The sequence below is a fragment of the Centrocercus urophasianus genome, unplaced genomic scaffold (genome assembly GCF_019232065.1).
Source record: "Centrocercus urophasianus isolate 14NV4802_14NV808 unplaced genomic scaffold, USGS_Curo_1.0 seq_24, whole genome shotgun sequence".
Classification (NCBI taxonomy): domain Eukaryota; kingdom Metazoa; phylum Chordata; class Aves; order Galliformes; family Phasianidae; genus Centrocercus; species Centrocercus urophasianus.
Window position 1 is genome coordinate 13,594,685 of NW_024884800.1, and position 23,982 is coordinate 13,618,666.

General features: G+C 39.2%; 1 protein-coding gene across 2 annotated transcripts in view; it reads right to left on the reverse strand.

The window, feature by feature from the left end:
* NXT2 (nuclear transport factor 2 like export factor 2) overlaps window positions 1–23,982 on the reverse strand; it is a 71,023-nt gene that overhangs the window by 10,974 nt on the left and 36,067 nt on the right. For both annotated transcript variants that reach the window (XM_042825321.1, XM_042825322.1), the window contains exon 3: window positions 1,679–1,808. The gene's annotated coding sequence lies outside the window, so the exon portion shown is untranslated. The remainder of the gene's footprint in view (window positions 1–1,678; window positions 1,809–23,982) is intronic.

The window sequence follows — 23,982 nt, forward strand, 5'->3', positions numbered from 1 at the left end:
GCATAGTGCAAGGCTACTTTGCAAACCAAACTTGTACCGTGATACAGAAAATGATGAGTTTTCTGTAGTGACTTCAGTAACATGCTAAGATGAGGTCAATAGGTCCTAATTACCCCCAGTAAAATGAACAGTCCTTAGTTTTGTAAAAACTCTGAAGTTAATGTGTTCGTGTTTTTCATGGTTTATAATTCATTTGCCTTTAAGACTACATAATGAACACTGTCAAAATTTGAAATAGCATATCCTCTATTAAAAAAGGACAAGCAAACTGCAATGCTTTTTAATTTCTTGATTTAAAGAATGTATGTAATGTTACTCAAATCATAAACACACTTGGACTCAGCAGGTTCAAAATGTTACTGCAACAAATGCATGCTGAAGGGCAAATTCAGGAGGAAGCAGAAGGCAGCGTTCTTGCAAATTACAATAACTATTCTACTGAAATTAAAAAAACAGAGACCAAGCAGTGATCCATGACCAATGTCAGCGATTAAAATTAAACTGGTAGGTTCACTTTCTCATTTGGAGTGGTTTATCAACCTTCCTTGATGAATGCCACACACAGCATCCTTGTTAACAAAGTCCAATTACAGCTCAAAGATTTAGCAGGTGCAGCGATGTTTACCAGAAGGATTCCCTCAAGGTCAGTGATTCACGCAGCACTTCAGCTTCAAGTTGGTCAAGCAATATGTTTAAGAGCTCTCATGCAACACAAAGGCATGCTGTTCTCTATGACCTTGAATCTTTCTGAGCAGTGACTGATGCTTCTGAAACATGGTACTCAAAACTTTTGTTGAAGTTATCAAATGCATAAGTAATGGTAGCCATGTGTAGATAAGTTGAAGGAATTACCTCTTAAAACAAGAGAAGCAACTGACACTAGCCAAATCCAGACAGACTGTGCTTGATGTGATGCCTACAAAGTTGGATCACGACTCATTGTTTTGCCTGAGCAAGAACTGAATGAGAACTCAACAACTGGATCCACTGATTTCAGTGGGGAGATGATCTCAGGTGCTTGGCACATTCACCCTTTGACCTATGTGCTGGATAAAATACTAAAGCTGGATTTTGGATTTATTACACCACAGCAAACTTAAGAAGCTCTGGTTTGGCCAGTTCATTCTCAACAAAAAATAAATATTATTTATCTGGATAAACACAGGCAGAACTTGTGTTTGTTACAGTCCCAGGAGGACTCTGAACTATGCACTGCTCCACCTCAAATTCCTGTCATACCAGAACTGGTAGAATGTAATTATACTTATCCCAGTAAACAACCCTCTTGTTTTTTAAAGAAAAACAAGTCTTGCAATATATAGAACTGACAACCATTGGGCAGACCCACTGGGATACAGAGAGAGATCAATTACAAATTACTATTTGAACACAATCCATGTCAGAGCACTCCCAAGGGGGATAAACAATCAGAACAGGTCAGTTCAATGTGTCACCATGGTCGACAGAAGAAATTTTAAAATCCTATCCATTTCATTACGTAATGAAATGGTACATGAGTTCTTATGAAAATCCAGCCACATGTAAGTAAAAGCTGGGTAAACCTATCTGTATTGCAATGGACTCCACAGTAGCTCAAGGTAGCAAGCTGATAACTAAAATCTGTGTATGTACACATAGGTGTATTTGTATACTGGACAGAAGGGGCCCGTAGCCTTACCTTTCAGACTTGTCAGGTAGTTCTCTTTGCACTTGTCCTTATATCTCAAAATTTCAGACTGAAATTCTGACAATGGCTTCAGCAGTATATTGTATCACTTTGCAGTGTAGCACCAGCTCACAGTTGTGTCCTGTATACACAAAACAACATTGCAAATATCCGTTACCAACACATGTGAATCATATAATGCACTGTACCATACACATCAGCTGACAAGAGGATTTTACATGCATCACTTGCAACAACAGCCATAGTTTATTTTAACTTGGGTGCAGCAGAACCAGTACAATCCATGATCATTTCTCATCAGGGTTGCAAGCACTGCAGCTGCAATAGGTTGGCTGGTCCTTTTTCATGTCTCACCTAGTATTCCTCAGTTTTTAATAAAGCCTGGGAAGAAGAGAACCTCTCTTTCTCCCTTCACATAAATTGCCCTTAAGTAGCCTGACCATGTTTTGGGGAAAAACTCCATATCTAAAATATCGGGAATCGTGCACTTTTGCAGCACTGGTATAATAAGCCCAGTTCTAGACCTCACTCTACAAGACATTTATTAGGCTCAAAGATGAAAGAAGAGCACATCAATTCAGAATTCAGTTAGCACTCTGTTTTCCAGACTTACAGAAAACTAGAAGGAAAAACATTAGCTACAACACAACTTTTTAACCTGTTCTAAATTGCACTATGTGTCTGTCAGGATCTGAGAGAAAGACACTGTCCAGCTTTTTCCCTTCCTCTGTCCCTGATGGAGTATCTGATATTTATCCCTTTTATGTGTGTTTATAAATCCTAAACAGCCTGAGTACTATTACATGTCACAAAAAATTTACTCGTAAATCACACTATTCCCAGTTTGTTCCATGTTGCTTCACTTGTGGAAAATCTGGTTCTATAGGTAGGCAAATTCATATGAAACTCTGACTCTGTTTAACAGGAAAGTTAAGAAATCCTCCAAAAAGATTGATATTCTTCAACTAGAAATAGAATCATAGAATCAATCACTCAACAAAACAAACAAACAGACCCTGCTTATATATTAGTTCTACATTCCACATATGATTTCTTAAATCCAAACACATGTTTTTTGGAGCCAGTGAAATTCTTGGAGGCAACAGGAGGCTTTTAACATTAGAATGAACCTAAGGAAAGAGCTAATGCAAGCATTGGGTTTAGGTCATCTCAATAGATGTGCACTTTGCTGTCATGTTTTTGTGGCTTTAGCTAAGTTTGTCTCTGCTTTTAATTTACTTTCCTTCTGAGGTTCACAGGAAAGTTATAAAGGCTGTATAAATAGAAATAATCAGAATTGTTTCTGATAAACACTTCCATGCATTGATATTTCTTTTCTGTAGGGTGAGGGTATAATCCAAATACAAGTAAATCCATATTAAATGTGACACCCTTCTACATGTTTTACTGCTAGTATCTGAGTTTCCACTAGTAAAGGCTGAAAATACCAAGCCTGTGCAATCTGGATCTGGGGCTGTTGTGCAATTCAGCTCTGCAAAGCCTTCCAAAGTTCCACCTTCTTCTAAGTAATTCTGCTGTGTTTTTCAAAAGGCTGAGAAGTGAACTATTACCTGTCTTCACGACCTAAAGGATTCCTTAGGTCATGACACCCTTAAAACAAAAGCTACAAATATACTAACTAAATGGACAGTAGGCTATGGAATAAATGTAAAGCACAGAATTGTTTTGTGTTTGCTTCACTCTTGGATCTCTTCTGGCAAAGGTTGCCTATTTTAAGAAGTTCCCACAGGTCCAATAGCAGGCAGGCATAACAGGAGTTGGAAAATCAGGTTTTTTTCCACTGATACCCTCAATAAAACCAGCTTTATTATTATTATTACTTAAAGTTAGAAAGACAAGAAAGTGTGAACAAATTTTAATCTGTCTGAGGCAAAACTCAGTTTTCCATTGTATTTTTGGTGTTTCATTGTTTCCATTCCTTGCAAAAATTTTTCCTCTTTGAGAAGCAAAGAGTCTTTTTCCGAGAATAGATCAGGTCAGCTTGTAGCATATTCTGACCTAAATTTACAACTGGCTTAGACTTAAATGCTGGGCATCCTTAGGTAGGCCACTACGTAATATTTCTCCAGGCCTGTGACCATTTAAGGAATCATTTTGCAGTAAAGAGTCATCTACTTCCATCTGGAAGTAAACCGATTTACCACTTGATTTTATTTTATTTTTCATGGAGAGTTTGAACAGTGGCTCTGTGGCCAGCTGACCTGGCACAACAGCTCTGCAGTTAAGGCAGTGGAGTTGGAATTTGGAAAGAATGAAGAATGAAGTCCACTGTTCTCACTTTGGGAATGTGGATAGCAAAGACTGCTTTTGAAAGGTACCTCACCTGAAAAATCTGGCTTATATAAATATCTCTCATGTGTCAGTACTTTCCAACAGAAGGAAAGTGTAATTTTATGTAGATTGATTAAGTTCTCAACATGAGTATAAACAAGTAAATTATTCTAGGGGTATATAATGGAATTGTTTTATCCTTTATATGGATCATAACACATAGATTGGAAAACAGTCAAATTTCATTGGCAAAGCCAGCACATCTATTTTTATCTACTGAGTTACTTGTCACTTGTAAATCATGGAGGAAAAGATGTTGTATTGGACTTTGCAACCTGCTTCTCTTATCCTAACCATCTGGTAACTCACATTCTATAAGCTTCATCTGTATTTTCCCTTTGCATCTTAATGAAATTAACAAACTAAATCAGTTGAGTATATGAATTCTATACAAAGGATTCACTTTTTTTTTTTTTTTTTTTTTTTTTTTTAAGTTCCTGGAAAAGGAGAAGAAATCTTTACTGAAACAGATTTGTCCTCATCTTGTCTATTTCTGTGGCCTTTTGCATGGGCAGAGTGAGGCCAGAGAAATGCACAAATGCCAGGAACCACCTAATGAACCACATCAGAGCAATCACAGCTGCAAGAAAGAACCCAAGAGACAAAATACAGCACAAGATAAGCATTATCACCCCCCAAAATTGACTCGTGTACCTTGTGCTTCACAAATAAATGTTTGTATTTGAAGAGAGATGATTGAAAAGCAACCTGCTGACAGTGGAACATTTGGTCTTGAGATATAAGGACACTGACTACAGAAAGAAGAAACAGAAATAATTTTTCATTTCTTCTTCTGTTTTCAGTACTCAGACAATATTGATCGTTCTTGACAGATACACATCTCAGCAGATGGTGGGAAACAGTTATTATTCCACAGAAATGGTCCATTATTTTACAGTCTGTAATTAACATCTTACAGTGTGCTTCCTGGGAAGGGGCTGTTCCAAAGAAAGCTTTAACACGTTGTCTCTTCCAGAATGCTTTACAAATAAATGCAAGACTGTGAGGAATATTCAGGGAGAGTAACTGATAAAATGTTTCCTCTTTTTTCACATAGGTATTTGAGAAGGTGAAGCATTAGGAATATTTTCTTTCTTTTTAATGAGGCGACACCAGTTGTTTGATAAATAAGCACACTGCTCAGTGTTGAATGAAACCTACACTAGGTTTTGAATTTGTACTAAAATCCAGAACCAAAAGAAACTATTTTGACCTGTGTGCCCTGACGTCATGTGCAATGCATGGCACTGCTGTAAATGCAGGGTTTTCTAACAGCAGAGTACCAGGACTGTGCTACGCTGTGTTCCCTAAAACAGCCATAGTCCAGAGGGAAACTGCAAAAACAATGGCAAAACTCCCACTGGCTCCAACAGAAACTGGATCTTGCTTAAATATCAAATGGGAAACAAATTTCCTTCAAAATGCAACTTAAATCACTACCTGAGTTACACAGTTTCATTGCTCGAGCTGCAGTTTTAGCAGATATCTTGGCTAAATGTCAAATAATTCCATCAGCTCTTCGAAGGCAAATATTAGACAGTATCTGAAACAGTTTCCCCAAGCACCATTCAATTAACCTACTTGGCCAGAAGGTGATGCAAAAATCAATATTGTGTAATAGATGCTTGTGTTTCAGATGAAACCAATCAATAGGAATCAGAGCAATTTCAAATTAATGACCAATATACACAAAGTAAAAATATCAGGCAATTTAGGTACCAATGTGCTGTAACTTAAAATAGCTCTATTATTTGGTGTGGGATATTCCCCTAGTTACTACTGTATTAAACTCATCATGACTTTTCTAACAGAAAAAATAAATAATTACTGTCATATTAGGAGAACTCACAAAACAGGTGTGAGATCCCCCGGTTGGTCCTGCAACAGCTGTTAATGGGAAGTGTGCATTTGGTTTGCTCTGTGTATATCAGTTTGAATAGACCTGAACATTTGGGATTTTTCTGTTTGTTTTTCACAAGCAGTTTCTCTCTCTCTATTCCTTCTAGCCATGAACATGCACATTCAGACAGAAACAACAGGGCACTCAGCCCAGAGCCCGAAGGATAAATGTGGGTATCAGAGGGACTGTTGCTCTGTATCTGCAAGGGAGACCTTAAGCATGTCCATGAAACATATACAAATAAACAGAGCTGACTGAACAGTATGAAAAGTTTCTACCCACATTCCTGTTAACAGAAGGCTTGTCAGTAATAAAGAGGAACAAAATGAGCTGATTCCAACTTGTGCTTTATACTAGACATATATCCTCCAATAAAGCTTACTGAAGTAAGACACAGGGCATGCAGAAGGACTTCAAGTGCCAGTTCCCAGTTCCACGAAATCAGTGGCACGCTTCTGGCCAGCCGCTTACATCCCTTTGGCTGCAATAACAATTTGCTTTCCAGCAGGGAGGTGTACCAGTAACTCATTTTCTACACTAGATAGATAAGATAAGGGTAGAAATGTTTTTTCCAAACGGATAAGACAAGAATAGTAAATAAGGGATTCTCTGCATGTAAGTTTTCCATTTTTGTAGGACAATGTGAAGGTAATCCACTCTCTACACCTCTTTTGAAACTGTCAGCGTAGCCATGGGATACCACAGAAATACTGGAGCTGCCAGACGCCAGTGTTACACTAAGCTTTCTGCTCATCTGTGCTACCCAGTGATCAAATGGCAAGCCTGACATCTTTGAGAGTGAGGACTTGCATGGAGGATCCCATCTACTCTTTTTTTTTTTCAAATATTCTTAGCTCTCTGCCAGACCAGAGGTAAAACATAAGATCTGACTGTGTGCTTCCCTGCCTCCAGTTGTTTCAAGGGATATCCACTAAAACAGCAACGCTTGCCCCCCCAAAAAAGTAAGAAGCCCTTAAGAGGCAAAGCTTCCTTTTTACCTCTGTTCTCTCCCAGGTCCTGCTTATTGATGGAAACTCAAAGCTAGGTCAATACATATACATAACCTCCTAGCCCAATGTATTACCTTTGATATGCACATATGACCTGATCTATTTTTCTATTGACAAGCTGTGACCTTTGGAATGGATCTCTTTTAACACAAAGTACGTGAATCTTCCCACAACATTTTTACTATGTTTATCAAGTATTTGATAGAATTCATTTGCGTTCCCACTAGAGTTATTAATAATAAATTCTGTAATGATTCACCGAAGACCACGAAATCCAATTATCAGTTCCCATGATTGTGCTAGCTTGACAATGAGGTATTTTCTTGAAAAAATAAAAGGTATGTATGGGGGAAAGTCAAATTATGAGTGATTTATAGCAACATTTCTGATTTTATCACCAAACTGCAGAGAAAAGTAAGCATTCGGAAAAAAACAAATCCTAAGAAATTTATTACATTTTTTGCACTCCTTCAGAATTTGTACCAAAGGGAGGGAAGTTTGTAAAGTATCTTTAAAAATATTATTCTTCTAAGGCACCACTCTCTTGAGAATAGGTTTAAGGATGGACGTGAGGACGAGACCAGTCAGAATCCACCCTGAGGATTTCCTAGGTGACCTTTGGATTTATTTATCAAGATTATTCTGCAGGGATACTGAGAGAGATTCTTTCCTCATAGGCACTAAAACAGATCAGTTAATAGGATGATTCAGAAACTGATAAAAGGTTACAGAGTCTTACACTGATAAACTTCCAGACAAATCCATCCAACTTATTGAGGGACCTCAGTGGCATTTATTATTGATCCTAATTTAGTTCTCAGAGAGTAAACAATTTCATCAGTAGTGGTTCAGCCCTTGCTCCACCTGGCACTGTATCCCAGTCAGGAAAACAAGGAGACACGGTTAGTGACTTGTAATTAAAAAGCTTTCTCTGCTCCTGTACAACTGTACAACAGAAATATAGAAGACAAAGTACAGGGAAAGAGAACATCTCCTATAGTCACATTTTAAAAAAATCAAAATGAACATACTCACAGAATTATTACAGGCCATGTCTCTAAATTCTCTATTCGCAATCACTGTAAAACCTCTCCCTCCTATTTAAATTCCAACACTTTAACATACAAATGTGCAAAAAAAAAAAAAAAAAAAAAAAAAGGTTTCCTTAGGACAGAGAAGCTGGTAGAAGAGCCATCAAAACAGCCAAGAATAAACCAACGTGCCAACCCCACGTTGATTTATTCCAGAGCAATGCACCTGGACCCTCCAGCTGTCACACATATTCCATCTGGAGCAGCAGCTGTTTGCTCAATAGCTGCCATATTAACTGACACAAACAATTGGTTGTTAAATTTGTCATCAGCAAAAAATGGGAAATGTTACATTTTGTTCCTGTCCTTGGGTTTTGGTCATTTTTTCTTACATAGCACGAATCCTGAATGGCAGTTGGTGCAGCTGAGTATTCATAACCCTAGTCAAACTTACAGATCCCACAGCATCTCCAAAAAGGTCAGGTTCAAGGTACTTCACCGGTTGCTATGGATACTACGTAAGGAGGAGTGGAAAGCAAAGTTTAACTCCTCAGATTATGTAGCAAAGAAGATGGAAGGATCCGGTCAGATTCCCAAGAGGCCGAGAACATGAAAGTAACAAATACATTTTATACAAGTTATGGCGGTGAAGAGAGACAGAAATTTTGGATCATGGAAAGTATGGAAGATGTTACACCAGCGGGGGCTGGGGAGTGACCTAAGAGAGTCACAGCTGCGGGGAAAGAACAAACATGTTTATTGGAAATGCTATTAGGGAACATTTTGCACAAAGCGGTGGAATTTGAATGCTGGATGACTGAAGTTATTACAGAGTTGAGCAATGGGGAGGACTGCGGTGTTATTGCCTGCGAAGAAGATGTTCAACAGGAAATGAAGCAACATCGTGTGATAGGAGAGTGCTTAGAAACGGAGAGGTAGATTTGAAAAACTTCAGAGCGTGGGCAAACTCTGAAGGTGAAGGCTGATGAAATCACCATACAAACGTGTGTAACAAGAAAATGTGGAAATTAAAGAGTCGTGTAACATCTCCAAAGAAAGGAGAGAACAGAGGTGTACCTATCAAAATAGATGTTTTGTGAACTGTAAGAGATAAGTACCTGGAGCAAATGTAATAAAAAAGGTAGATAAGTAGATCTAGGCGCATCCTGAAAAAATTGCTTTTAAAATACATTCCAATGGGAAATAATAGAATCAGTAGAGCACATAATGGATGGGAAATCTAGTTAGCAGAGGTAGTACCTGCCAGACAATTATCCACCTAATTACTTCTTTGCATCTATTGTATGTGGCAAAGGAGAATTTGGAATGAATGAAACTACTCAGCGTGTGAACTTACACTGCTCAAACAAACAGAACAGCAACAGCCACCAAAATTCTCTCCAAAAACCCTTTCCTCTAACACCATGCACTATCAGAAGCACAAGTGCTTTATGAAACTCTGGGCAGAGTGCTCAGCTATACAAACAGAACTGCCTTCCCACTGAAAACGACCTGCTTTCCTCTCAGCTGTAGGCACCCGCAGTTTGCTGATGCTTCACAGCATTTCAGATTTGCTTACCTTTTTGGACTAAGCCAAAGGTTAAAAAATAAGAGATAGACCATTTGTGTGGGTTTTTTTTTTTTAAGGATTCTTTTTGGATTAACAGTGTGGACTTACAAAATAAGTTGCCCAAAATGTTATCCTTCCCAAAATGGGATCTGATTAAACATAACTAAGCTCAAAAAATCTTTAGAGAACCTGTGATGCAAAGGAACAAAGCCAAAAATAAAGCAAGCACATATACTGATGTCATAAAAAAAAAAAAAAAAGCCTTCTATGGAACTTAGGTTGACTGATGTCAATGTTTACATTCAACGAATACAGAGAACACAGACAGAGAAACAAGGAAACCCAGACGTCTTCAGCTGACAGCACTGTTCCTCTTGTTGCCGACAGGCGGCCCTTTAGCTGCAGCCGAGCAGCCGCTGCACAGCGGGCACCGCAGAGATGGCAGCGCAGCGCCTTTCCGCACTCCAGCAATGATTTATAGGGTCAGGCATGGGCTACGCATTCTTAGACTACCAAGCAGTATATGGTTTGTGACTGAGGTCAAACAGCGGGGTAACATTTAGTCATCACATGTCAGAGTAAAGTCTAAAGGACAAAATTTGGTGCAATATATTTACTTTCTATCGCTGGAGAAGGAATTTTAGTTTGAAAGAGGAAGGAGCAAAGAAGCAGAAGGTGTACTTGTAAACATGTGGTACCAGAGCTATATGCCCATATTTAGCTGTGCATACGAGCGTGGCTTTCAGTTGTCTGCACATTCCTTTTTCATGTACCAGCCACCCCAGTACTGAAACAAGATGCTGGAGTGTAGGTGTTGGGAATGTATTTCCACAGAACTTCCAGAATTTACAGCACGTTTATTCCGCTCAGATATTTTGCAGAGTTAAAGCTTTGAAGATGTGATGGATAAGAGTGGATAAGAAGCTTAGAGCCCTGAGACAAATCTTGAAAGCTGTTCTTAAAAGCAGGGTTTATTCCTGGTGACCACCATAGCAAAGCGCTTGGGCTTCTCGGTACCACCTGCACAGTCTGCACAACTACCAATAGGACCCTACAGTAAAAACAAGTACTTTCATTCCAAGCATGGCACTTTGTAACTGAAAAAGCAAAAGAGTCAGCAAGCTCAGGGAGCTTGATATGAAAAGATATGAAAACAAAAGAAAACAACATAAATTTGAAAGTAACATGGTAATAAATGTTCTCCATGCATTGGACAGTACCTCAGAGCATCTCAGAATATACAATCAAAGCAATAGTATAGGAAGATAGCCAAAAGTGAAAGCAGTACCCAAAAAGTTAATTTTTATATTCACAGATATTTGGAATAATTCTGTAGAATTGGAATGAGTGCTTCCGAGTTCTCTCTCAGTTTAAGCAGAAAGACAAATAGGTAAAATGACAGTACACATCTTGTACAGGAAAAGACAAAATACACATACATTCACAATGATCATTTAAAGCAGGTTCTGGAGTATGCAGTAGATGAGTACGGAGAGGGAATTTTGGCAGTGTTCACAGCAGATGCCCTGGGCATTGAGGGCTGTTGAGAACTAAATTTAAATTTTGTCTTCGGTCTTCTTTGAAGTCTTCTATACGCATTGAGGACATGCTTCTATTCCTCTTATCACAGAGGGTTCTGCAAGAAAAATGTCTTCCCAGCACCTTAACTTCAGTGAGCACACCAGTGTTCTGCCAGAATGAATAGCACAGCCGTTGGCTCTGAGAGCAGCGCTCCCTGGTGCATTCAGCAGTATTCTATATTCAACTACCACCGTTAGCATTAGTGTCAGCTGCTTCCTGGTTGGTCTCATTTGAGAAAGGAGACAGGAACGTGCACCAGGGACGTGTTCTAATTTTTATTTTTAGAGAGATCTTCACGACCTTGAACATCTATCAAGAAAAAGAAGAACCCAGTGTTGTAAACAAGCTGAACTAGAAATTCTAAGGTAATTGCATCACTCAGGCAATAGAGGCAAGGAACTGCAAAGGCTCTGTGAGGTAAAATGCTTGGTGCTTCCCACTTCCATTTCTGTTCTGGCAGAGTACCTCTCCTGCAGCCACTCACTGGCCTCACTCTGTGACACACCTCAGTGCCACTGCTTTACCAACATCTTCCACTCCTGAGACCCCACATAAGTAGATCTGTAATGTTACAGAATCCCAAAGCAAACAGATGAGAAATTCTGACTTCTCTCAAATCCCAGTGTAGTCTTGAACTATAGTGGTAACTTGCTGATTTAGAGATCCTAGAAAGAACAATGTTTTGTTAATCCCTTCAGGTAATTTTAAACTTTCTTACAGCATCATACTGGGTTACAGCCTTTAAGTGCTTAAGTGTAAAAAGGCAATAAGCTTAAAAAGCCTGACATGGAGTACATCAGCCTCCAGATAAATTCCTGTGAGTGTTACCCATGATATACACAAAGACAAGTGAATACACCAGCACACGAGCGTGGGTGTTTTATGGACACAAAGAGTAAAGTAAAATAACATGATTAAGAATTTTAGGCTTAGAGTGGGTGCATGTGATGCCTACTTCTCTGAGAATACAAAATTATGGACAAAAAGTAATTTATTCACAAAACCAGCACTGCTGCTTTCCTGGATAATGCCGTAACATGTGGGCATAACAGTCAAAGCCGGAACTGCACAACATGAGCAATACGTTCTGCTGGCTGCCCCCTTCCCTCTACCCATTGTCTAAAAAAGGAGGAATCTGATAAAAACAGGTGGACTACTTGTGGATTACTTGTGGTAATGGGATGATGACATTTCAAATAACTTTAGTTAGATTTTCAACCCATTTATTCCACAAGTTGCTTAGAAGTCACTATACTACTTTTTTAATGTGTTTTACACTACACTCACAGGCAGGCTATATATTGGATAGGCTATTTTGGAAAAACTGTAGCTGAGAAAAGAAACTGTGCAATAAGATAAGCCCTTGAATAATAACAGATTTGCTGTGCTTTGAATTGAAGGCTGAATCTGCTGATTGCATCCCCAGGCTGGCCTGACCTCTCTGCAATGTCAGACATCTGTTATTGCAGGGGCTCTGGAATCTCACAGGTTTACTTGCCACAACACACTTGCCACGATGAAGCACACAACTATTCCAAATACACAGACATGTATCTCTTGTTTGCACTGGAGGACACGCAGTCCCTCAAAACTCATGCAATAAGGCTGCATCCAAGCAGAGGAGAGGATGTGTCTGCCCTGAAAGCAGCCATGGACAGCATGAGAAAGTTTCAATTTGCAGCCCTAAAATGTCCTTTTGTATCTGTAAGACCAAACATGGAAGTTTAAACAGACAAAACAACCTGGACACTGAAAGAGAGAAAACATTCTGTGCTGCTACATTATTGTAAATCTTGAAATCAAAGTAATTACTCCCTGAACTGGAAATCATCTTCTGGAGTACAGTCTATTTTGATTTATTCCCTCATGATGATTAAAGTTAGTAGTCTCTGTACAAGAAGTCTCATGATGAAGTCAGAAGATGACAGAGCGCTAACAGTGAGGACCAACTTGTCTGTGTCTGCAACAGCAATTTGCCTGTCATATCGTTGCTTCTACTTCTCAGTATTTCAATTACTCAGACACTTATGGAAAGGAAAAGCAGATCTCTCTGCAGATGAGAGCAATACAAGGAAACAGCATTTTTCATGCTGCTCCAGGAAGGAACCCTCCCAGCAGTTGCCCAGCACAACGGCTGTGCTACAAGCTTCTCCACTTCGCAAAGACTGCTTAGCAGTTCAGTTTAAAAACTGAAGTGTGATCTGATTCTGCTTCTTGCTCTTTATCTTGATAATTTGTCAGGACAGCATTCTATGTCTTTCCGTGGATTCTTTTCACTTCCTTTACTTAACTTCGCAGCTCCTTTAGGGCTTTGTCTTCCCAGCTTGCCTTCTTATGGAAATTTCACAACATCTTCCTCTCTTCTTTGCAGGACCCTCTCTGCTCAGCTTCATTCGCTTGTAAAAAATTCTGTATTTCATTTACACGGAAAAGAAAAGGCTGTGGGGAGACCTAATTAGGTACTTGCAATATTTAAAGGGAGGCTTTAAAAAGGAGGCAAATCAACCTTTTACATGAGTAGATAGCAATAGGACAAGGGGGAATGGTTTTAAACTAAAGGAGGAAAGATTTAGATTAGATGTCAGGAGGAACGTTTTCACTCAGACAGTGGTGAGGTGCTGAAACAGGTTGTCCAGAGTGGCTGTGGATGCCCTGCACCTGGAGGTGTGCAAGGCCAGGTTGGATGGGGCACTGGGCAATCTGATCTAGTGGCTGGCAACCCCAGCCACAGCAGGGGGGTGGGACTTGATCTTTGTGGTCCCTTCCAATCCATGCCATTCTATGATTTCTTCCTTCTTTCCAACATGTATCTGCTTGTATCTTAGACACAGTTATCCAAATGTGCCCCTTAGGAGCCAAATGATCTGTGGGTTTTTGTTAATACCTTTTTAGCTATAGGAATTCTCAGCAGCAGATGGCTGAATGACAGCCATTCTTGGGTTTGATCACACTGAAATGCCACGTGAATAATGAAAATGGCCATTCCTGAAGATCCACCTTGCCAGATGTGTCTACATGATGATAAAACAAGGAACACCTTCAGAAGGAAGAAAACTGCAAACATGACAATTAGAGAAGGTAAAAGGTGATGCATTAGTGCGTGCATGGATGGCCAGTAAGAGCTAGAGCTGCATTGCCCACTGTTGGGATACACAGAAAGCAAGAAATGAAGTAGGACCAGGAGAAGGAGCAGCAACAAAAACATGATCTCAGTGATACCAGCAAAATGAAGCTCCTACACTCCATCCCTCCTCAGTGATCACCATATGGACTCTGGCTGCTGACAGCACCTGTGTGGGGCAGAGCTTTTGCTATGGAGGCCCAGGCAATAAAGACAGCAATATTTTTCTGGATGCTTTTAAAATTTGGGCCAGTGTTAACTACTGTTTACAGATACGGTCACACTAAGTCAGACAGCACCTAAAACCAAACAACCTTCCACACTTACCCTCAGCAGATGCAAGGAAATAGGCAACAACTGTTTCAGCATAGTCATTCAATTACTATGAAAACCAGTCACAAATTCTACAGCGAGGAAAAATTACTGGGAGGAGGGCATGACATTGTCATACTGCAGAGCAGAACACTAGGAGGGAGGATATCTTATTGCAGTGCAAAATGGTGAGGTAATGGTAACTTTATTTTATAAACTGCATACACATCAATGACAACTTTAAGCTTAATGTACTGGAATGTCTTGAAATAACAGAAGTAGTATTAATCTGACCAGATAATAGGCACAGAACATTGTTAATGACAATGCCAGCAATAAAACCAAGAGGAATTTTGTAGGCTTACATTGACCTGGGTTGCAGACCAACATTCCTCGTCTGTGTGTCAAACAGTTATTTATTCTTCCTTCCCTCAGAAGGTCAGTATAGGAAAACGTAACAGATGAATCTATCATGTGCTACTGTAGCAACAAAGACTGATGAATATCAGGTCCACATTGCCTGTACATTCTGCGAGAAAGTAAGTCAGAAGTTACTGAGTATACTTATAAAAGTAGTGCAGTATGAATGAAAATAGTATCGGCGTCCTGAGAACTGCCGCTGGGCTCGCGAAGAGCTCAGTTGTTGTGCTTCCCAACAGTAACACCCAGAAAAGTGGTGTGACTGGGGAAAACAGAGGTGTGGCTAGAACCACATCCAGTGCGAAATGATGATGTTGACCATTACATGGTTTATTATTTTGCTCCTTAATAAACTTTGGTTTTGCATGGTGAGTGCACATTCACCATTATAATATAGAGTTCTGCTAAAAGATGTATGTACTGTTTAGCAGCTCCTTTCCTGTCAATTATTTCTCTTTGAGGCTGTGAAAGATCGTGGCAGGGGGCAGACCTGCCAAACCCAGAAGCATTACTAAATAAATGACCAGTACCTCGAGCAGGGCTGTTATTGAAGTTACTTAAGTTCATTAACTGATGTCATGTTACTAATAATGCTGCCACTGATTTCTGCTGGAGCCTGTGGGGAGTAGAGCCATCCTACAATCTCCAGTGTCTGTTATCTGACCATGTGCTGGCTCAGCTGTTAGAAAACTACATTCATTCAGGATGTATTTTAATCTCACTTTATATGTTGCATTGAGCTACACATTAGTTTTTGCTCAGCTTTTGGCTTGCACTCCTTTCAAGGCATTTGCTCCTCCCTCCCTACAGTCAGCCTTGCCAGAGTCCTCCCAACACCTCCCAGCTGCCTTCAGCTGTGCTCAAGAGGCAGTAGCACTTCACTTTTGTTACATTACTGTGTCTCAATATCCTACTACTAAAAAGACTTCATTATTTTTTAATATGCGTTATTTATCTTGAACTTTACAAGGGTTTGATTGTATAAAATAGTGAAAACTTTCAATTCCCATTAGCTTTATATGGAAGATAAAGATGTCCTCATCCTTCTCCTTTCTTTTCTGCTTTGCTTTTCTTTCTCTCAAACTTCTGAGTTTCCATAATTTCCCCAAACGCGTCCACTATGTTTTACCTACTGAAATGCTTTCTGTAAAGTCCTATTTGCTCCACCTCTCTCAAATAACGTCTCAGATCTCATTCACAAACATAAGTGCTTTTGCATACTATAATGTCGTTCAAGCAGTACTTCCATTCAAGCAGAAGGAAAGCTACAACTCTGCTCTTCTGAGATTCTCCTTTGAGCCCATGTACCAAGTAAGGAAGTTATACTTCTAAATGAACATTCACACAGGCCAAAGAAGAACCAGTGCTGTCCATTGTATAGGGAAATAATTTGGCTGAAGAGGAAAGCAACGAACAATTCATGCTGGGAGAGCCCCTGACACCTCCTTCTAACAAGCACAGTAGTTGTGTTTTCTTTATGATACAACCTTGCACATTAGTTAAATCACATGTATCATGGTACTCATCCTCTTGTTAAATGACCAAATTAAAGCCAGTGTAAAACTCGACCATTAGTAACAACTGAAATGTTATCTATTCAACACTGGTTTGGTCCATGTTTTCTATCTTCCAGAGCGCTCTCATACACAATAGTTTAAGGGTGAAGGGAAAGCTGAAAGAGGGACTGTATCAAAAAGTGAAACCAATAGGGATCCTCCCATTCATTATTATGAATCCAGTCAGTTGTTACTGACACTGGAAGAATATTTACATGCTTAGTGGAGTGTCTTCTGTGCTTATTACTATTGATATTTCCATTCTCTCTGGATTGGAAAAAATTGCCATTGAAGCAAAGTCAAAATTTGGAAATTCAGCCTTCTATTGATTTATAGTCTATAAAAATAAAAGGTAAAGAGCAAAGAACAGAGCAAATAAAGGTTGATAATAGCACATTTTAGGTACATGCTAAATCCAACACTTTCTAGGCATAATAAATTATTTTCTACAATGTTTCAATGAAGAAATTAATTCTACAATTAAGAATCATCTTAACCTTCTTAATTTGTTTAAAATGAACTACGATGATTTTCATCTGCTATGTAAATCTCTTTCTAGCAGAAAAATAACTGTGAAGAATAATTCTCAGCATTTTTCAGAGTGATTGTCATGTCATGGCTCAGGAGAATAACAGTACTGTGCAATCTCTAGGTATGATGCTTCCCAGCCTTGTATTTCCTTACTGACATTTGCAGATAAACGCATGATCAGAATTCTCCCCTCTCTAAATCCAACTGAAAGTTCCAGTGAGTAAACCCACATAGGTATCATCTGGAGAAAAAGTGCAAACCAGATCAGTGGCATGTGGGGAGAAGACCAAACAACAATAATAAAAGAGGCTGTGTATTTGTTTGTTATAATCTCTTCCTCTTGTTACTGCTCCACTGATAGGCAAGAAGGCACTGAGTGACTGCACACAGCAGAATCCCATGGCACCACGAAGGCTGCATCTTCCCCCACTGCAGAGGGGTGAGCTCCGGACCCGTGGGTGAAAGCAGACACTGCCAACTCAATCACAGGCTCTTCCTTTTCTGCCAAAGAGAGCTGAAGTGACATAAAGTGCAAAAAGAGACAGAAACCACTGACTTCAGTGGAATGTGAGGCATTCTTTCTCCTTTGTTTTCCAGCTTGTTTGACTGTTAAAAGAAAACACAGTCTCTAGCTTTGAACCTCTCCAACTATAATATTGGCCAAAGCAGAAAGGTGCTGAGCTCTTTCTGGGAAGGTGCAGAACTCCATTTGTTCCCATCAAGGCTCTGTAACAATAAAGGAGCAGCCTCCTGACACTCAAATGTATTTTGCAGCTTTCCAACTATAACGTTTCTGTGTCATAAAACTGCCTTGCTGGTACTAAATCTAATCAGTACCACGTGCCCCATCTCTCATGTAAGCATGTTTTGAAGAATACTTTCTACAATAGCTCATCTGTGGATTCAACCACAAATGAAATGTCTTGCTCATGTTGCACTCCCTTTCCTGCCTGCCTGCACAGAATAAAATGAAAAGCTCCTTCAGTTTCCAGACTCTCCCTCTTCTTCAGACTGAACCCATTCAGGATGCCTCCAGGGTTACTGTACTTCTACACTCCCTGTAAGCACATATATGCACACACATGCACATATAAATGTATCACAGTCGTTTCCTGTTGCTAAGGAAATTGGAAACGAATATGGAATACTTCTGACTTAAAAAAAAACTTAAAAAAAAAACATTCTAAGAATGAAAACTGACTGGTTCTAGTATACACACATCTGAATTCAACAGAACTGTAAGAATTGCTAAATAAATCTCGTAATGAAAATAATTTCTTCCCCTTAAGACTTTAAACCTTGTAAATAAATATATATATAAATTAAAAATTGTGTACCCATCTTCTTACATACACAGTCTTATAACAACCAAGTCACCCAGACATTCACCAGCATCTCTGAGGGTGTTTTCTACCCACACTTAGAGCTTATTCCTTATTACCTTGAAAAACGTTTATGAAAAGATTTTATTCTCAATTTGCAGGTTCTCCTTTTATTGATTCTCGTACTTTTTATCTCATGGATTCCTGCAAAAAGGATGTTGGCCTCTCCGTATAATTCCCTCTGCTGAAACTCCTTACACTGCCAGTTCTGTGTGCAGCAAGGTTCCCTAATTCCTGACTACTGGGGAAACAGAAGACTGAATGGTTCCTTGTGAACATCACCCCTGGACTGTTAGCCCAGATCTCCTCACCTCAAATGAGTCAGATTTTGATACCAGCTGCTGTTTCATTTTTAATTTAAATTTGACCAGGCTTCTGGTATGCTCATTCTCCAGTCCATATGTAAAGCACTGCTTGCTCATTTGTTTTTAATTCATAGAAAGCCCACTAGTTTTTCGAGGTTACTCGACTGCTGCTTACACTGTGTCACTCCTGAATGGCAGAGGAGGACCCTCAGACTCGACACAGGAAATCGTTCAAATTCCTGGTATTCCTGAAGCAACCTTTCCCTCAGCCTCTTCCTCTTCTCTCTTTCCTTGCACAAGGCTGCAAAGTGCAAGCTACAGTGCTGAGCTAATTTGCCATCAGATGGACCGTTCTACCTGATCAACTAGAGCTGCATTTTTAAGGTCAATCTCACATGTTCGTGAATTAATAAAACACAGATGTCATTTGCTCAATAATATTTTCCTGTTCTTAAAAGCTTTCTATCTAAGGAACTCAAAATATTTCATTAGCGTTAGTGAGCTAATCTTCATAGCCCCCTTGTGAGTTATTCTCCCATTTTATAGCTGAGAAAATAAATGCAAATAGATCACATGGCTCATTTAGAGTCACAACAGAAATAGGAATATTTGTATTTCAGCAACATGCAGAGGCTGCATCTGAAATCTGTGCCCCAAGGGTTGTGCAGACATACACACTCAATTTTCAGCCCCACAGAACTTACATTCTAAATGAAGACAAACACGAGGTTGCAGCGGAAACAGAGGCACAGAGGGATGAAATGACTTTCCTTTAGTTAGACAGAAATCCAGATCTCTGATGCCACACTGAGATAAATGCAATATAAATGTCAAACCTCCTTGCTAAATACAGACCAGACGTGCAATTCCAAGCCAGAAGAAAAAAACTACCCTTTTCTTTCATCCACCCTTTATCATTCTTCCTTTTCTAATGTGGTATTAATCTCATATTGTTTTACTAATGTTTTCTGGTATCTCATGATGGTCTTGAATGGGAAACACAGCTTTAGCTTTCTCAGAGAAGAGAGGAACATTCTCCTGCGTAGCAGATACACAATCAGCCACAAAACTCTTCCTTTAGCTCTCGAAGCTACAAATATCTTCTAATGTATCTATCTACACTAATATCTATTAGCGTTTCAGCAGAATTACTCTAGAGATAATTTTAGGGAAGCAATAAACTGGGAAACACCCAGTATAAAACTTTTTATGTGCAAGTGCACAACAAGATATATTAAGTTTGCATTTTTCCATCCTTTCTGTTTCAGTTAGCAAAATCGAAAGACTGCATCGGTCCTTTCAAGTAAAACTAACAAACCAAGCAGGCTTCATAAACAACAGTGGCAATTAATGGTAAGACGAACAGATCAACAGGAAATTACCAGGATTATTAACGTATTCATTTTATTTTATTTTTCTCCAGTTCAATTCACTTCAGGAATTATATCAAAGATGAAGTTGCCTAAGAACAAGTTCTGGGGTATGTTACTGGGAATACTTGACTGCCAGGAGTCAAAGTCCCAGTGAAAATCATCTTGCACAATGCGTGAACCACTTTGGAGGAACTTGCTTGGCAACACAATGAGATCCATCCATTGGGAGGGGAGAAACCATCTGCCATTTTATTGTTCCTCTTTCCCCAGTCAGACAGAAAGTGTAGAGATGCAGACAGGGGGTCAACCCCCACTTTTATTCTTCCCCAGGACATCAGTGACACTATGGGAGCTTGAGCAGAATGCAAATTTTTGCAATATTTGCAATCCTTAAAAGAGAGAGAAAAACTGCTATGTCTTCCATAAACTATTTGGGTACAAAGGGCTACAAAGGGCTCTGAAAAAGCTATAAAAGATTATACCTTGTATGTGCTGACTATTTAATACCTGAATATTTGGATATCTGTGAGAATTAAAAATAGTATTTACTTATTTTGATATCAAAAGTAAAGTCTTCCTCCTTTCCCAAGAGAAAAATAAAAGCTTTTTCTCTTTTAAGAGAAGCATTTTTGCACAAGGGCTAATTCTTGTTAAATTGGGCCTAAAGCAATTAACCTATTTCTTACTGTTGGATTTAATTGTAAATTGACCTAATTGAAGACTAAAACCTGCGGTACGCCTCTCTGCTTTTGTATCAAGTCCGGAAAACATCACATCTGGAATAGGCAGTGCACAGAGAAATTAAACTCAAATGTGGGGCTGCTGTGCTTTTTGATAAGCATTTCAGCAGCTAAGCATTTCCAGGAGATAAGGAGAAAGTCTGTTGAATTCAATGAGGACAAAATGGGTCTCTTGTGACCTCTCCCTGGGTTCCTGTCAATGAAATTACTCTAGATATATGCTGATATTAGTTGCACATGAAAGAAGCGATCTACTTTTAAGAAATGATCCAGAATCTGAAGAAAACACACGGAGAAGCTGTATTTTAATAACTTCCCATCCACTAATTTCTAAGAATTTATTCATACTACATATTGGGCTACAGCTTGATATATCCTCACTAGATAAAGAGGAGGGGAAGAAGGCGCAGCGACTGTGCTAACGTATAGGTCTAGCTATTGACTGTGTGTTGATTAGTCCACTGTGACAAGAAGCGTATCTGGAACACAACTAGATGCTCCTGCAAACTGAAATTCCTTGTTACACAGTCCATCCCCTTTTTTCTGCCAAGGGTAAATCCCACCATCAGAAATTCAGCATGTCATTTGTGTTACATCTTAGTTTAAAACAAAATGGCCTGAAATATCCTTGCTATTCAACACAGTTTGTTCTGCATTTTAGTCACTGGAGTTTAATATCTGTTCCAAAAGACTAATCAGGGCACAGATATAGATGTATGTATGTGTATACGTAGATGACAAAGTGTTACACCTATACGTAACTCAAAGTTCTTTTCTACACTCCATCTAGTACGTATTTGAGCTCACACAGACCTGCCTGGATGTGTCCTCGTTCCATCACAGAGCCTTGCCCTAAATTACAGATAATTGAAAGTGGACCAAAAGCGGAAGGCAGTCTGAGTATGTGAGAAAAAGTTATAAATACTTTAAAGAGCTTGTTAGAGCAGAAGGAATCATTTGACTGGGCTGAGGTCTGCAGCATATGTCATTTTGCCCAAGGTTATTTTTACTACAGTGGATACTGCATGGAATGATTGAATACTTCGGTTTATTCCTCTTTTGCCTGAAAAATGACCAGCAACCAGAACTATCACATTTTGACAGATGGAAAACAGTGGGACAGCAGATTTTCAAGAACTTAAAGCTTTACTTTTGTTTGGGTGGGTGCTCAGAAGTATATGTTCACCTCTGCTGTGCACAAAAGTAGGACGGAACAGAGATTTTAAGGTTTGACTTAGCTCACACATACTGAGCTAAGCCTAAAGAACTGTACAAAGAGATCCTGTGGCCCCATAAATTTTGCAAGTTGCAAAAGGCCATGGATATGTCAACTGATTCATTTCTCTGGTACTGGAAAACTGACTTCGCTGCAGTAACATGTTGTACTTTAAAGGTCAGAGAGAATAGGACTCTGATAAATGAGGATGAAAACCACAGAATGAGCCCATGATAACAAAACAAGGAGCTTTAAGGCAAGCAAGTAACGAAGTATGTAAAACAGCCAGAATTCTCTTTCAGTCTGATTAGAATAGAAATACTAAGTAAGAAAGGAAGACATTTTCTGTTGCCTGTGGCATTTTTCAAGTGCCCATCACACCACTGAGATGACACTAGGATCATTTCTCCACTTCTGATTTATTGATCTGAACAGTAGTTGTTACAGTAGCTGTTCCAGGAAGGAAGGAATCTCACACAGTTCTCTTTCCCATATACTTACTACTTGATTGTACGTACACAATCTGCCCATTTCTTCAGAGAAATCATTTAAATGCCTAAAAACGAAAACGTGCTTTGAACTTCCATCCTGTAATAGCAACAGCAGTTGTCACTTATTATAAGAATCAAAATGATGAGACCAAATACACTGAAAAAAAAAAATTAAAATACTCATAACGATCTTTTGGAATACCAAAGCAATGACTGGTAGGTGGCCAAACCTGCAAGTGAGAGAGCTTGGCAAGAATAGGACTCTGGCTTTCACCGATAGCCAATAAACAAGTGTTCTGCTCTCAAGGTACATTAAATTGAGTGTACTGGCTTTGATTATTAATTTTTGTGTATTTTAAGCATGTGCAGACTCACACTTAATTTATAGAATCTAGCCTGAGCACTCAGTTTGCTTATTTGTCTCAGCAGTCAGAAAGTAGCATACAGCAACCACAACAGCTTGCTCAAACCTTCCTGTTTCTTATCACGGTTCAAACAGAAGAGCGACATTAACAAGTACAAGGCTCGTACCGAAAGTCCAGACATCGTGGAGCACTCTGTTTTATTGCAGGTTAATTTCATTCTTATATTACTATTGTAAAACAAGTCTAGAAATTGGACACCTGTCATTATCATTAATTTAGCAGGAAGATCCAGGCATTCAGCATTAACCAGAATCTGCACCTGAAGAATAACATCTATCAAAGACAAATAACCTGTGCCATAATCCTAATTACACATATCATTGAAATACAGTGGTCTTTTGCTTTTGACCAAATACATATTTACTTCAAGCCTTACTCTGGAATTAACTTACTGTACCTCAAATTATTGCATACTATAGACCTAAACAATGTGAGAGCTGTTTTTTTCACCAACTTCTGTGAGCTACCTTAAGAATGCTAATAACGGTTAACCTGACAAATGAAGTTGGGATTGTTTTCTTTTCATTGTTACAGCAAGTACAATTACTTTGCTAGAAGCAAGAACAGGTAAAACATGAGGTATCTGGATATGTCTGCTTTGTAAAATAAGGTGCTCTGCAGAGATTCAGGAGCTCTTGAAAACCTGAACTAGTATTCTCCTGTGGCATGACACACTGCCAGTGGAGATATTTGCTTAGGTACAAAAAAGACTGAACAGAGATCTCACAATTTGCTTAGAAAAATTAGAGATTTTAGTACAAAATAAGACTGGAATACCAATACACGAGGTACTCTTGCAATGGTGACAGCAAATTAGACTCTATGGCATGAATGGAGCTAAAACCATATAGGTTGGCTGCCGCAGGTTTGTTTTTTTTTCTTTTTCTTTTTCTTTTTTTTTCATAAAGAACATTCTAGATTGAAAGTACACGACCAAGTAGACAGGCCAGAAGGGATGTTAACTGATCCCCCGTGGGGA